The 13,618-nt window shown below is 38.7% G+C and overlaps 1 protein-coding gene across 4 annotated transcripts in view; it reads right to left on the reverse strand.

Moving 5' to 3' along the window:
• The window catches only part of Nalcn (sodium leak channel, non-selective), a 281,079-nt gene that overhangs the window by 104,080 nt on the left and 163,381 nt on the right, over nucleotides 1–13,618 (reverse strand). The gene's annotated exons all lie outside the window — the stretch shown is intronic.

Here is a 13,618-nt window from a genome sequence, read left to right on the forward strand (position 1 = left end):
TTGTAGGAAATGATTGGCTTGGGACTAGTGCCACCATGCTTCCTTACTGTAGTCTCATCTTTGAGGAGCCTAGCAGAACTCGAAGACACTTCAGAGTGGTCCAGACCGGAGGCTTTTCCTGATGTCACCATGCCTGGTCAGGCTCATGTGAGAGTCAGCGTTGTTCTAAACTGGTCATCCCAAAGTTCCCTCCCGGTTTAGCTCTTTCCTCAGGATCTTGGTTTGAAAAGCCATGTCTCAAGGAATCAGCATTTCCCTGTATCCTCACTCAAGTTCTGAGGTATCCTTTGAAGTCTCCCAATAGTAAGGGATGCTTCATAGTTATGGAGGTAGGTACTTAGACATATCCTGACTCTCCAGGAAACCTGTAAACACACATTCAAAAGGGATTTTAAAAAGTCTTTGATGCTGGTGTTGGTGTTGGTGGTGTATTTCTCTCATTTTCTTAAACAATTCCTTTAGAAAAACACATTCTTTTTTTTTAAAAATAGGCATAATTCTTTATTGATTCTTTGGAATTTTTTAATTGATTTTAATTGAGCTTTACATTTTTCTCTGCTCCCCTTCCTGCCTCTCCTCTCCCCTTCAACCCTCTCCCAAGATCCCCATGCTCCCAATTTTCTCAGGAGATCTTGTCTTTTTCTACTTTCCATGTAGATTAGATCTATGTATGTCTCTCTTAGGGTCCTCATTGTTGTCTAGGTTCTTTAAGATTGTGATTTGTGGGCTAGTTTTCTTTGCTTTATGTTTAAAAACCAATCCCACGCACCTCCCAGTCCCTCCACATCCTCCCCTAACCCTGAGGTATTTGGTATTCCCCCCAAATAAATTAAAGCAAGCCAAGCCAAACAAAAGCCCACCTAGATTCTTCCTTCCTTTCTTCCTTCCTTCCTTCCTTCCTTCCTTCCTTCCTTCCTTCCTTCTTTCCTTCCTTCTTTCCTTCCCTCCCTCCCTCCCTCCCTCCCTCCCTCCCTCCCTCCCTCCCTTCCTTCTTTCCTTTCTTTGTTTTAAAAGAACATCCCTTTATTCTTTGGAAGTGCCTACTAGTTAGCTCCATTGACTGGGAGGTGGCAATCTGCCACTTGCAGTTTTTTGTCTGGTGACTGGAAATTTTCATAAATCGGCTTCTGAGAACATTCTTTTTTATTGTTTTTATAGTACTATACATTTTTCTTCACTCCTCTCCCTTCCTCTCCACTCCCATTCTACCTCTCCTGTGACCCCTACACTCCCAACTTACTCAGGAGATCTTGTCTTTTTTCTCTTCCTATTTAGATTCCTATATGTCTCTCTTAGCGTCCTCTTTGTTGTCTAGGTTCTCTAGGGTTGTGGATTGTAGGCTGGTTTTACTTTGTTCTATGTTAAAAAGCCACTTATGAATAAATACATATTATATTTGTCTTTCTGGGTCTGGGTTGCCTCACTCAATATGGTTTTTCCTTGATCCATCCATTTGCCTGCAAATTTCAAGATGCTATTGTACTACTGTTGTGTAGTACTCCATTTTACCACATTTTCTTTATCCATTCTTCGATTGAGGGGAATCTAGGTTGTTTTCAAGTTCTGGCTATTACAAACAATGCTGCTGTGAACATAGTTGAGCACATGTCCTTGTGGTATGAATGAGCTTCCTTTGGGTATATACCCCAAAGTGGTATTGCTGGGTCTTTTGAGGTAGAGTTCTTGGATGGGAGATCCTCCATCTTTCAAACACTTCTTCTTTCATCCTAGTGGCATCAGGAGTTATCACGCAGTATACCCCTTTTGTCCAATCAGCCCCCCCTCTAGCAAAATGCTCACTGCAATGAATCATTGGTATGGTTAAGGCCTCTGGATTCTGGTACAGCATCATTACTTCTCTGTCATGGAAACTCCTCTCTGAAATCCTGTTGTTGCCCCAAGTCATGGAGATCCTGCAGTTATTCTGCGGGACCAGCCCCTTCATGCACTCCAGCAGAGGCAGCTGTTAGGGAGGGTCAACCCAAGGCCCAACTTGTGGTTCTGGATGGTAGCTGAGATTGTCGGTCCTGACCTCTGGGACCAGCTCTCAGATGAGAACGAGAGTCATCCCAGGGTCATGTTGAGCCAGCTTTCTCCCTCACTGGCCCTGGAGTAGCTAGCCCTGTTCCTCACTGGGCACTGCCACAGGGGAGTTGGAGCCTCTCTCCCCTATGGGAGAGATGACCCCAGCACTGGGAGAGATGTTGCCACCCCTCACCACAAATGTGGGAGAGCTGGCCCTGATGGCATGGGTCTAGGAGAAAACATATTATTACTTATACATTCTTCTCATTATCTTTGAACTGTGCACACATAAAGTTACCTCAGATTCTTGCTCCTTTATTATCCAGGAAAGGTTTCCCTAAGGACCTGAGAGCTTTATCTTTGAAATGTAAACAACCAAGGACCTCAGGCTCCCATCCTGGTAGGAGGATGGGACTCTACATAGGAATCCTGTTCCAAGTTATAAAATGCCTTGTCCTGTAGATAGGAGGCTTTATTGTTTCTCTGTATATAGAAAATCAGTACCAACCTTCACAGTTGCCAGGTAAAATTTAGAAGAACTGCATTTACCAAATAGCACTGTTGAATCTTCTTGAAACTCACTGGAATATGCTTGTGTTTTGGTATAGAGGGTGACATTTCTTTTTCTGCCTTTGCTGTCTGCTAGGTCATCTGATATTTCTACTTTGGCTTTGGCTCAATGCTTTTTCAAGAATAAAACTGTGTTTTGGTTTTTCTCTCTACCACCTTTATGGAGAGGTTGGCAACATAGCAGATTTTACTTTTAATTATTTCTCTAGCAGTAGACAGATGGAAGGCTATCAAAGGACAGTGAGGTCCTATTAGATCAGATTTTGACAAACAGTTCAGAGGATTCCAGGAATGTATCAGCCACAGTTTAATTGGAACTCAGAGGCAATCTTGCTCTCACGGTGGAGTTTACAATTGAATTCAGCAGGCATAAAGACTGCCTACATAGGCAAGATCACAATGGTTCAGGTGAGACCTGGGTTCAGAAACAAGTGCAATCCCTTCCTTATTCAGGGGCAATCACTAGCCCATGGAGGGTACTATGTCATTACTGGTAAGATCTTATGGCTGTAGTAATAATAAGCAATTATTATTAGTGTTATTATTTATTAATGCAGCTTTAATTTCCCTCCATTTAACTTTCTGCCAACAAGTCAGATGAAAGATATAACCTAGAAATACATAGAAATGTTGAAATAAACTCTCTTTGTTTTTCTATGAGTAAACTTGATGAAATAATAGTCTTTTCATTTCTGTTGTTGGCTGAAAATGTATTGTTCTACCAAAGCAACTCAATTCTTGGGTTTTGTTATGTTAGAATATATGCTTCTTTTCTTCAAGAGTGGTCTAAGGTCAAACATAAGTGAATTACTTGACGTCTGGTCCATTATGAGCTAGATAAGGTATTCTTCATCTCACATGGGGAATATTGGTGATTCTTTTTGCAGAAATGAGGAATCTGGGCTCAGGAAGCTTCTGTTGAGTTTTGATTTCCAGTAATATCTTCTGTGTGACTTCTCAGAGATGCTGAGGCAAAATGCATACCCTTGGTGCCTTACACTTGGGCATTTATTCTGTCATCGTCCTAGAGGCCAGAGGTCTAACGGCTACTAGCTGTCAGCAGGATGGTAAGTTGTCCAGTGCCTCTATGAAAGAATCCTTCCATGTCTCTTGCAGCTTCTGATGTCCTGAGTAGTCATTGGCTTTTCTTAGAGCATAGTATCAATCTTCAATTCCATCTCATCGTAGCGTCTCTTTCTCCCCAAGGGCTATCCTCTTCAGTTTCTCATAAAAATAATTTTTTTTTAGTGGATTTGGGATCCATCTAGCTAACTTGGGATGATTTTATTCGACATTACTAACTGAGTTATATGTACAAAGACTTCTAAAAAATTGAGAGAATTTGTTTACATTTCTTTTTTTCTAAAGATAATATAATTTCATACTTCAAACCAGCTCATCAGAGCATGGAAAGACAGTAAAAACTGTAGGCTGACAGAAAGTGATCATGGGCCATACTGACTCTTAACAATCAGGACAGTTTAGAAGTTCTGCCATTCTTGGGGAACCAAGGTGGGCTTGTTCTTTGGGAGTGTCTCAGAACTTGCCTTTATCTAGAACTCCTAGGATTCTAACACTGCCCTGCTGCTCATGGCCTATGTGTGAGCCTTAACAATCGTCCCCCTCAAGTTCAGGCAAAACGTGCAGCTAGGTCTTGGCTATCAAAACATACTGATGCCAACCCTGTTTCTGCCTTTGGTCGAGTGTACCACTTTCCGAGGCAACACTCCTCTTTTTTTCTCTGTCCCAGATAAGATCCTTTTTTTTCCCCTAAAATAATTCAGGATGAAGTCTGTAACTGGAACAGAAGCGGGTGTGTGGCTGCACAAGGTTGAATCTGAAGGCTGACACCAGAGACTGGTGGTTATTTGCATATCATAAATTTAGTGCTGTACCAGCTGAACATGTTGGTTTCTGAAAGCCTATTGGGATGGATGGGTCAAGGGCACCTTAGTTAATGTTGTGAGGCAATGATGAGAGCCCCAAGGACGTAGTCAAAGGCACTCATGAGATACCCAGGTGACTTTGAAAGAGAAAGAAATGTAAGACAGCCATTCCTGGAGGCTGGGAGCACCTGGCTTATTCTGGAGGAGTTGAGCAGGTTAGTTCGGCCAGAGCTCACCTTTCCAAGCATACTGGGCAGGAATAAATAGAATCTGGAATGAATCTGGAAATCCCTTAAGTGCCACAGACTGAGGTCAGGGAAAGTAGAAGGAAGTTATTACCACCATAAAATGATGATCATACTTTCTTCTGTATTGGGATTTTTCTTTCAAATGTTTGGGGTTTGTTGTTAGTTGTTTTTGTGTTGAATGCATCTAGGGCAGCTGCTTCAGACTGAAAGTATGAGTTGACAAAAGGAGATTAGATACAGAATGCTCTCTTGTTTGAAAAATACATTAGTGCGAGAGAATTGTCTGTATTCTGTCAATCATATTTTAAATAAATGCTGATTGGTCAGGCAGGAACTATAGGCAGAAAAACCAGACAGGAAGTAGAGGTGGAGCAAAGAGAATGGGAGTATTCTGGGAAGCAGGAAGTTCGCTCCGACATTCCTGCCCAGACCACAGAGAAGCAAGATGTAACCTGCCCCGCTGGAAAAGGTACTGAGCCACATGGCTAACACAGACAAGAATTAGTGGTTACTGTAAGATGTAAGAATTAGTTAATAGGAAGACTGAGCTAATGGGCCAATCAGTTTTATAATCTTATGGAGTCTGCTGTATGATTTTCTTTGGGATATGCTGGCTGTGGGATACTGGGCAGGACAGATACCCCAACAAGCAGGACCTCATGTTACAATATATTTTATTTCATATGTTCTTAAAATACATTACATTTCATATGTTCTTCTTAGAGATAAAGGTTACCCTCAGAACAGAAGAGCCAGGATAGATGGGGGTTATGTACTTTCTCTTTACAGACCCAAGACTGAATTTAGTTTAGATAAAAGGAGGCAAGACTCACCTCACAAAAACTTTGGGTTTTATTAGGGAAATAAATGACAGTCAAGATTTGGCAGTAGGAAGCCCCAAATATATAGGATTAAGGACAGTGTTGGGGAAGATTGTTAGCAACAAAATTAAGAGTAGTAAAAGAGGGAGTCAAAATTTGCTTTATGTTAGCATAAAGACTAATTTCATTCTTCGGAGATGTTGGAACATTTAGGTTTGAGTTCAGTTAGCATAACACTCTGGTGGCAAAGGAAAAAAGCCAGTGATAGCAGATAGGAAATCAAGTATCATGTGAAGTCTAGGCTTTCCCTAAAGCTCAGTTTCATTTTGGCACGGACTTTTGTTCCCAGTTTCGGGGTCTGTGATAAGATGAGTACTTATCACTCAGGATGAGAAATGAAGAAAGTCTGGACTGAGAACAGTCTCTTGGAACAGAGATGAAAAGTCCAGGAAACCAAGGTGAGCCTGCAGCTGATTGTAAGGAAGTGAGAATTACTTTGTGGTTCTTTTCTCAGACTCTAATAAGGTGGCAATAACCACTGGGATGAAGAAATTGAAGTGAGGAGAGGTTGGCAGCTTGCTTTCCATCACGTCTAATTTACCTTGCCAACAACACATCATCTTCCTATAAGCCCAGGGTGAAATTGGAAGGAGGGAACAGGCTGGCCTGGGTGTCAGCCACTTACTAACACAAAGAATTGGAAGTCATGGGAATGCGTGACGTGCCCTAGTTCTGAAAGCAAGAGCATTGCTAGGTTTGGAGGCATTTCTGTTTGTTTTACCTTTACAGAAAGCTGAGGTAATGCCTGTTAACCAGGACCCATCACATCCACATCTCTGCTGACTTTCAGTCAACGTCCACTTGTTAAGCATGATACATATTTGTCATATTCCACAGATGTTAGATATAGCATATAGGACTTATGAAACTGCTTGTTAATAAAACAAGAATTTTTATGGGGACTTACTACCTTGAGTCGCTAGATCTTCTTGTATGTAAAACACTTCATATGCTTCCAGGTCTAAATTATCCAATCAATCAGCTTTGTTTTGTTACTTACATTCACATAATACTTCAGTTTAGAACACGGCTTATAATTTTAGATCACTTAAAATATAATGCTGTAATAGCAGGATACAGAGGTTCATTATGTAATATCTTTTTTTTCTCTTTGCTAAAATATATTCAGAAGATTGTTGATAGTTTACCTGGTGCCTTAAAATCAAGGAATTCACACGATTCCTGTGAATTTTCATTGATGGCTGCTTGCATGTCTAAACATGTCTACAGTGTGTGACTCTAGCAATAAACACCATAATGTCCACTCTGCTGTAGAACAGTTGACTGGCTTGATATATACACACCTTTATTTTATGCCCACTATAAACTGTATGAATTAGGATTTTTTTAATGAAAAAACAGAGACTAGCATGATACTTTTAAATATCTAGGTTTTTGGTTTTTGAAAAAGATCTTTATCTTATGTGTCTGAATGTTTTGTCTTCATTGCTTTGCAGTGCCTGAGGACACAAGAGAAGGTCACTGGGTCTTCTGGAGCTGGAATTATAGACATTTGTGAGCTATTGTGACACTATCTGAGTTCTCTGCAAGAGCAGTTAGTGCTCTTAACCACGGAGCCATCATTTTTCTAGTCTTGCATATCCAGTTCTTTAGCCCCTTATATTAAAATGCCAATTCCCAAGGTAAATTTTGTAGTGAAGATAGCTTTAGTGTGGAGAATGGTGAATATCAGGTCTCAAAGTCTGGGAAGACTCCATGAATATTAAGGAATTGGAGCCCAGGAGTTAGGCTGCTGGTAGGCAAACAGATAGGGAGAGGGTCCACAGCTAGATAAAAATGGCTAACTTCTGACTTCTTTCTCACCCTCCTGATAGGAGACAAAGTCCTGGCAGGTTTTTTTTTTTTTTTCTTCTGCCAGCAGCTCCCTTTTCCCCAAGTTCAAGGTATATTTACCAGAGTTGTGGACCTATCAGCATCCCTGTTTTACTTTAAACGGACCAATTCTAAATTAGAGGAAGGAGACCCCTATTCTAATACCTCCTAATAGCCTTAAAATCCCAGCTCTTCAGTGGAGGCCAGAACTCCAACTTCTCTGCTTTGTAAAGGGTCTTTCTTTGTGTGTGCCCTGGTGTATGTGTGTGTGTATGTGTGTGTGTGCCCTGGTGTGTGTGTGTGTGTGTGTGTGTGTGTGCGTGTGTGCGTACCCTGTGTGTGTGTGTCTGTGTGTGTGTGTACCCTGGTGTGTGTGTGCGTGCATATGTGTGTGTACCCTGTTGTGTGTGTGTGTGTGTGTGTGTGTGTGTGTGTGTGCATATGTGTGTGTACCCTGGTGTGTGTGTGTGTGTGTGTGTGTGTGTTCTTACCCTAGTTAATACCTTATTTCACTGTTTAATTGTATCTGGTCTGTATGGGATATTCCCTGTCGAGATCTGTTTGGCTTGAGATTTTTCCTGCCTTTTAATTATTTGACTGGCAAAACAAACCCGATGAAGACCCCTAGATAGTAACAGAAGGGCACAACAACATTCTGGTGGAATTTTTGAGCTTCCTGTTTAGGAGATATTTAAAGTGATTCTTTTCAGGGTTAGTTCAGCTTCTGCCCAAGTGTCTCCCAGGTGTCTGACCACTCTCCTATCCCTTAGGATTCTTTTTTCTCTGCCTCTTCCTTCTACTTATTAAAGTCCAGATTTGCTCTGGGCTAGACATTTTCTGTAAAATTGGCTTACAGTGGTTTGTTACATTTGATACATTTATACATTTATTTTATAAATTTATATACTTGTTAAATTTTATGCTTTCATGGCACATAAAGTTATTTTTCTTCTATTTACTGACACCAAATCTCCGGCAAATCCAAATACATGATGAGAGCAGCCGTGTTAATGAACGTATTCCCTCAATGGCTCTGTTTCAGACTCACTTTTGAGGTGGGATGACACAGATACCTAAACTTAAGACTTCTTTTTAAAAGAGGTCATGCACATCATTGCGGATGGTTGACTTGGTGAGAATTCTGTCACTGTGGCAACATAAGTCATTTTGCTTTAATTCTACAGGCTATGACCCACTCTAAACACATTTTCTTTTCTCTTTTAACTTTTCATTTTGTTTCTTTTTACTGCTTCCATGTAATGTAAAGATGGCCTTTTGGCTGAAGTGTCATCACTAGTCCTAACTTTTCATCTACAGTGAAGTTTGTTGCTGTTACTCATCAGTATTTGTATATAACACAGCACAGCAGGAACTGATAGACACACCTCGCACTTTGTGTTTGCTTCCTCCTGTAAGCATTTATAAGCACACTATCCTGAGCTTACTTGTCATTTGTAGAATAAAACAATTTCACTTTTTATATGGGCCAAAAAACCAGTCAGATTTAATCAGAGCAGTGTAAAATGGGGTATGTTCAAAAAACCAGTCAGATTTAATCAGAGCAGTGTAAAATGGGGTATGTTCAAAAAAACAGTCAGATTTAATCAGAGCAGTGTAAAATGGGATATGTTCAACACAGACTCACTTTTAAATCATTTAATTTACACTTTCAAATGCACATCTCTGTGAGCAAAACATGACTATTCACAGCAAGCTGCTGCCACTGAGGCGAAATCAAGAGATCGCTGTGTTAATTTCGGCACTTCAAAGGTAACGAAAAGACCATCCACAATGAAGGCTTAATTATATTTTCTCTCCTTTCAGTATTCACATCACAGGGCTTTCTTTTGAGACAATAATAAAGGAGAGGGGAAAAACCTTCAAAGGGGCAGGAAAAGAAAGTCTTTTCAACTGTTTAAAACTTCCATAGTCCCTACTTCCAAATCACCAGCAAAAGTGGGTGACAAGAAAAAGTCAACAAACATATGACAAACAGAAATCACTTAGGAAAGAAATACTGAACACGTACCTGGCAGGAAAAAGCATTTAATGGAACAATAGATAATAGTGATGAATATGTTTTTTCTGTACACTGTAGCTTGATTGTCATGGTGAGCGGACAAATTGGTGCCCCCAGGAGCATACAACATCCTGGCCTGGTGCTATTCCAGAACTCACTGCAGCTAAATTTTGCTTTTCTTCTGTCCCTTAGAAAGCTGAATCAGGAACCGCTAATCACATTGACTAAGGGACTAATTACTAATTAGAGTTTGCACATTTCTGTCAACTTATCTCCCAAATTGAGTTAGTTGCTTTTTTATAATACTTACTACAGGAAAGAAATAATTAACCAAAAATTCTCATTTTGGCATAAACTCAAGTTCACAGGCAGATCTGTGAGTTTAACTTATAATACTTTTCTCTATTCTACAGGCCCATGCACATGTTGATATATGCATCTCAAAACTATCTCTGAAAATAATTAATGAATTAATAGCCATCACTAGATATTTGAATGGCCACATTAACCTCAAATGAGGTTGATGTGGGAGAACTAAAAAGCATAGCTGACCCTGTGGGCACTGATCATACAGGAGCTGGGTATCATGTCATTAAACTAGTCCTTGAATGATCAGTCTTCAATGTTTGTTGATGTGTTTGTGTTGACTACTGATAATTCCTGAGTAGTTATGAGACCTAACTAGTTTTGGTTAAGATCTTTACCACTTTGAATCTTTTACATATAATTGTAGAGATTCAGTAAAACCATGCTAAGTGAGTCAGGACTAACCTAACAATAACCTAACACTTGAGTGACTGCCATGCTAAGAGTATTCAGATAATGAAAATCAGAGGATGATCATGTCTTAAGCAAAGTCTCTGTAAGATGCAGGAAACAACTAGACTAGTTAGAATATTGGGGTAATATATAAATGTTACTTTTGTTTATAATTTAGTGACAGAGAGTATTTTCTTTCACTAAGCTAATTACCTCATTAAACCACTATTTATAAAATTGAAAGCCTAATTATTTAATCTTTTGTCATATATTTAATAACTGGAGAAAACCAAGTAAATATGCTAATGCATTGAAATTCTCACATATATCTGGTGGAATAAATGTGACTTGAGTTTCATTTAACCATTTCATTTAACATTTACTACATATACATTTTAAGTCAGAATGTGTAAAAGATCTAAGGAAAAGAAGTAAAAATTTAAATCATGAGAATATACAGGCAGGTATAATCTCAGGAAGAATGTTTTAAACATGAATAAAACATAAGTATTGACTATTTTTTTCAGAAATGATTGCTTTAGCATCAAAAGAAATCATAGGCAAATTGGAATAGCAAAAATACCATCAAAGAAGACAGACTTGCACAAATGCACTAGCTATAGTAAGGGATTAAAGTTCAAACGTGTCACTCCTACGAATGAAGTTGGAAAAGAGAACCTAGCCCTTAAAACACCTGTAAAACAGTTACTGGGTGAGAAGAAGGCCAATGAGCACATAGGAAATTTCCCCCTCAATACTCACACCAATGTTAAAATGCAAAGTAAGGTAAAATAATGTACCAGTAACTCATAAAAGTATCAAAACATTAAAAAAACATACACTATCAAGCATAAATGAGTGTGAAAGAACATTGGAATTCTGAATTATGATACTCTGGAGGGTAAATGATTGTGGTCTTCTTTCAGGGGAGGGTCCTACCACTTTTCTCATTTAGTAAATGCTTCAGGCTTTGGGAGCCATATGACGACATAAAGGGTCTTAGGTGAGTACCTAATCACACAACCATGAAAAGATACAGAAGATACATACACCATTGCAACTCACAGGCTGTACAAAGCTGGATGGTGAACCAGATTTGGTGTTTGGCTTGGGAGATTCCTGTTTTAGAGGTATGGGGACAAGATCCAAACTTGGGCATATATCCTAGACAAAGTCTCATGTGACTATGCATAATGTGTTGATGTATTGTGGCATTGAAGCCTCAGCCTTTGGAAAGCAGTGCAACAATCATTGGGGGAGAAGAATAATAAGCTATGAACTAGCACCCGCCATACATTCTAATGACCTAGGAATTAGTTTTGTGTATGTTAAAATAAATAGAAAATTAGCAATAAGTGTAATTGCAGAATACATATCGAGCTTGATACATTTATTCTGAGATTCATTTATCTCACTGGCATGTCAGGGGAAAAACACATGAGCACATATAGCTTGCTTTCAGTATGGTGATGGCTAACAGCTCATGTGGAGCAGGGCCTCACAAACTAAAATACATTAATAATAATCTTTTAACTTTACAATACCAAACATATTTAAGATGATAACTTTGAATTAAAAACAGTATATATGTATACATTCTATAGATGCATATATGTGGTAAATCTCTCTGCATTTCATTGATTTGAAGACATTTACTTTTAATCACTATAAAATAGGAATGAGCCTTGCCATTGGACAAAGAATCTCCAATAATGCAAAGATAGCTAACATTCATGGAACTTTGGGAACTACTTCCATTAGGCATTATTATTCTTAATTTTAGGTTTGACCCAGAAAAACCATGAAGGAAGTTAAGTCCCATTTCTAATGACCCGTAAGGCTAATCTAGGTTTCTAAACTCCAACTTCATGTTCTTGCCTGCACCATATTCACTAAACTGCTTTTTGCTGACACAAAGTCTTTTCAATTCTTGATTACTTTATAGACTTCAAAAACATTGTTTATAAAATAACAAATGATTTCAATGCTTAGTTTTTAACTTAAAAATTTAAGAAATTATAATGAGAAATAGTAATATGTGTTTTAGACACACATAAATCAGCAAAAGAAAGAATGGAATTAAATGTAGATTTTAATCTTTGAGTTCCTTAAGCAATAATTAATAATTTATGCCATTTTGGGGACCCATTAAAGTTTTAGGTTGCCCCAAAAGGCTAATTGGAAATTTTAACACTGTCATTTATTCTCTAAGTGATCCCTGTAGAATTTCAGTTAAAAATTTCTTTCCTAGGTAATGTACCAGGATAGATAGAGTTTCTTCTAGTTTTTACCCTTCATGACTCTGAGTTACTCAAATGTATGTTTGAGTGAGTGTGATAATCTGTAATGAGGACAGCAAGCAATTATATTATCTAGCAGCAAAAATAATTAGATTGACTATCAGAAGTCAACTAGACTACTATTCACATGAATTGTTGATGTCCATTTAATCTCTCCTACATTTAACCTATGGTCAATAGTCTTCAAGCTTCTCCAATGCGAGAGCGATCCAAGAACATGGTAGGTGATTACTAAACATTAGTAAAATGCGTTAGTAACTGAATGAGTGACTGATTGATAGATGAACAAGTGACACAAACACAGACTTAAACATGCTGCTAGGCAGGGTGCAAAAGTCCTGGAAACAAGGCACACATTCCAGCACAGCCATACACCAGCTCTGGAAGCCAGGTCCCATTCCCTCTGTCCAGGGTCCTTAGCCCTCATGGTTATCTATAAATTCAACTTCATGTAAGCAATGTTCAGGCGATTCCTATATAATTCCACCATTTGAACCTCTGACTTTACACTCCTTAACCAAGTATCTCTGTTTCAGTAGTCATATGTCAGTTTCGAAAGCCTTTGTCTATAGTAGAGGCCACTTTTAAGTCATCACACATAACTTCTCAAGTACTTACTAATTCTTAAGAATTTATAATTGGAGGACATTAGAGGTGGCAAGCAGTTTGTGTTGTTTGAGTGAGTCTTTTCTCAAGTTCAAACTTGATTTTGATATGCTCAGTGGCAAATTTCACCTTCATTATATAAGCAATAAGCAAGCAATATGACTTTAGCTTTTAAGACCATCTAGAGATGGGAAGAGTCGGACTACCATTTATACTTAGAGTGGTATTAGGCAAATTCCCAAACTTCTCTGAGCCTCAATTTCATCATCAACTACATTATAAGATTTTCTTATTGATTGTCCTAGATATCAAAACTAATATTATAAATCATTTTGCCACATGATAAATGGTGGCAGTGGATTTTATTTCCTTCATTCCTGAAAAAGGATAACATATGTTATTATCCTACTAGAGAATAAGAATAAATGGGAATAGATGCACATTTGGTAGTAAGAAGGCATGGGAACTACTTCTTTAGTGTAGTAGCGGC

Source organism: Myodes glareolus, chromosome 12 (genome assembly GCF_982192425.1).
Source record: "Myodes glareolus chromosome 12, mMyoGla1.1, whole genome shotgun sequence".
Taxonomy (NCBI): Eukaryota; Metazoa; Chordata; class Mammalia; order Rodentia; family Cricetidae; genus Myodes; species Myodes glareolus.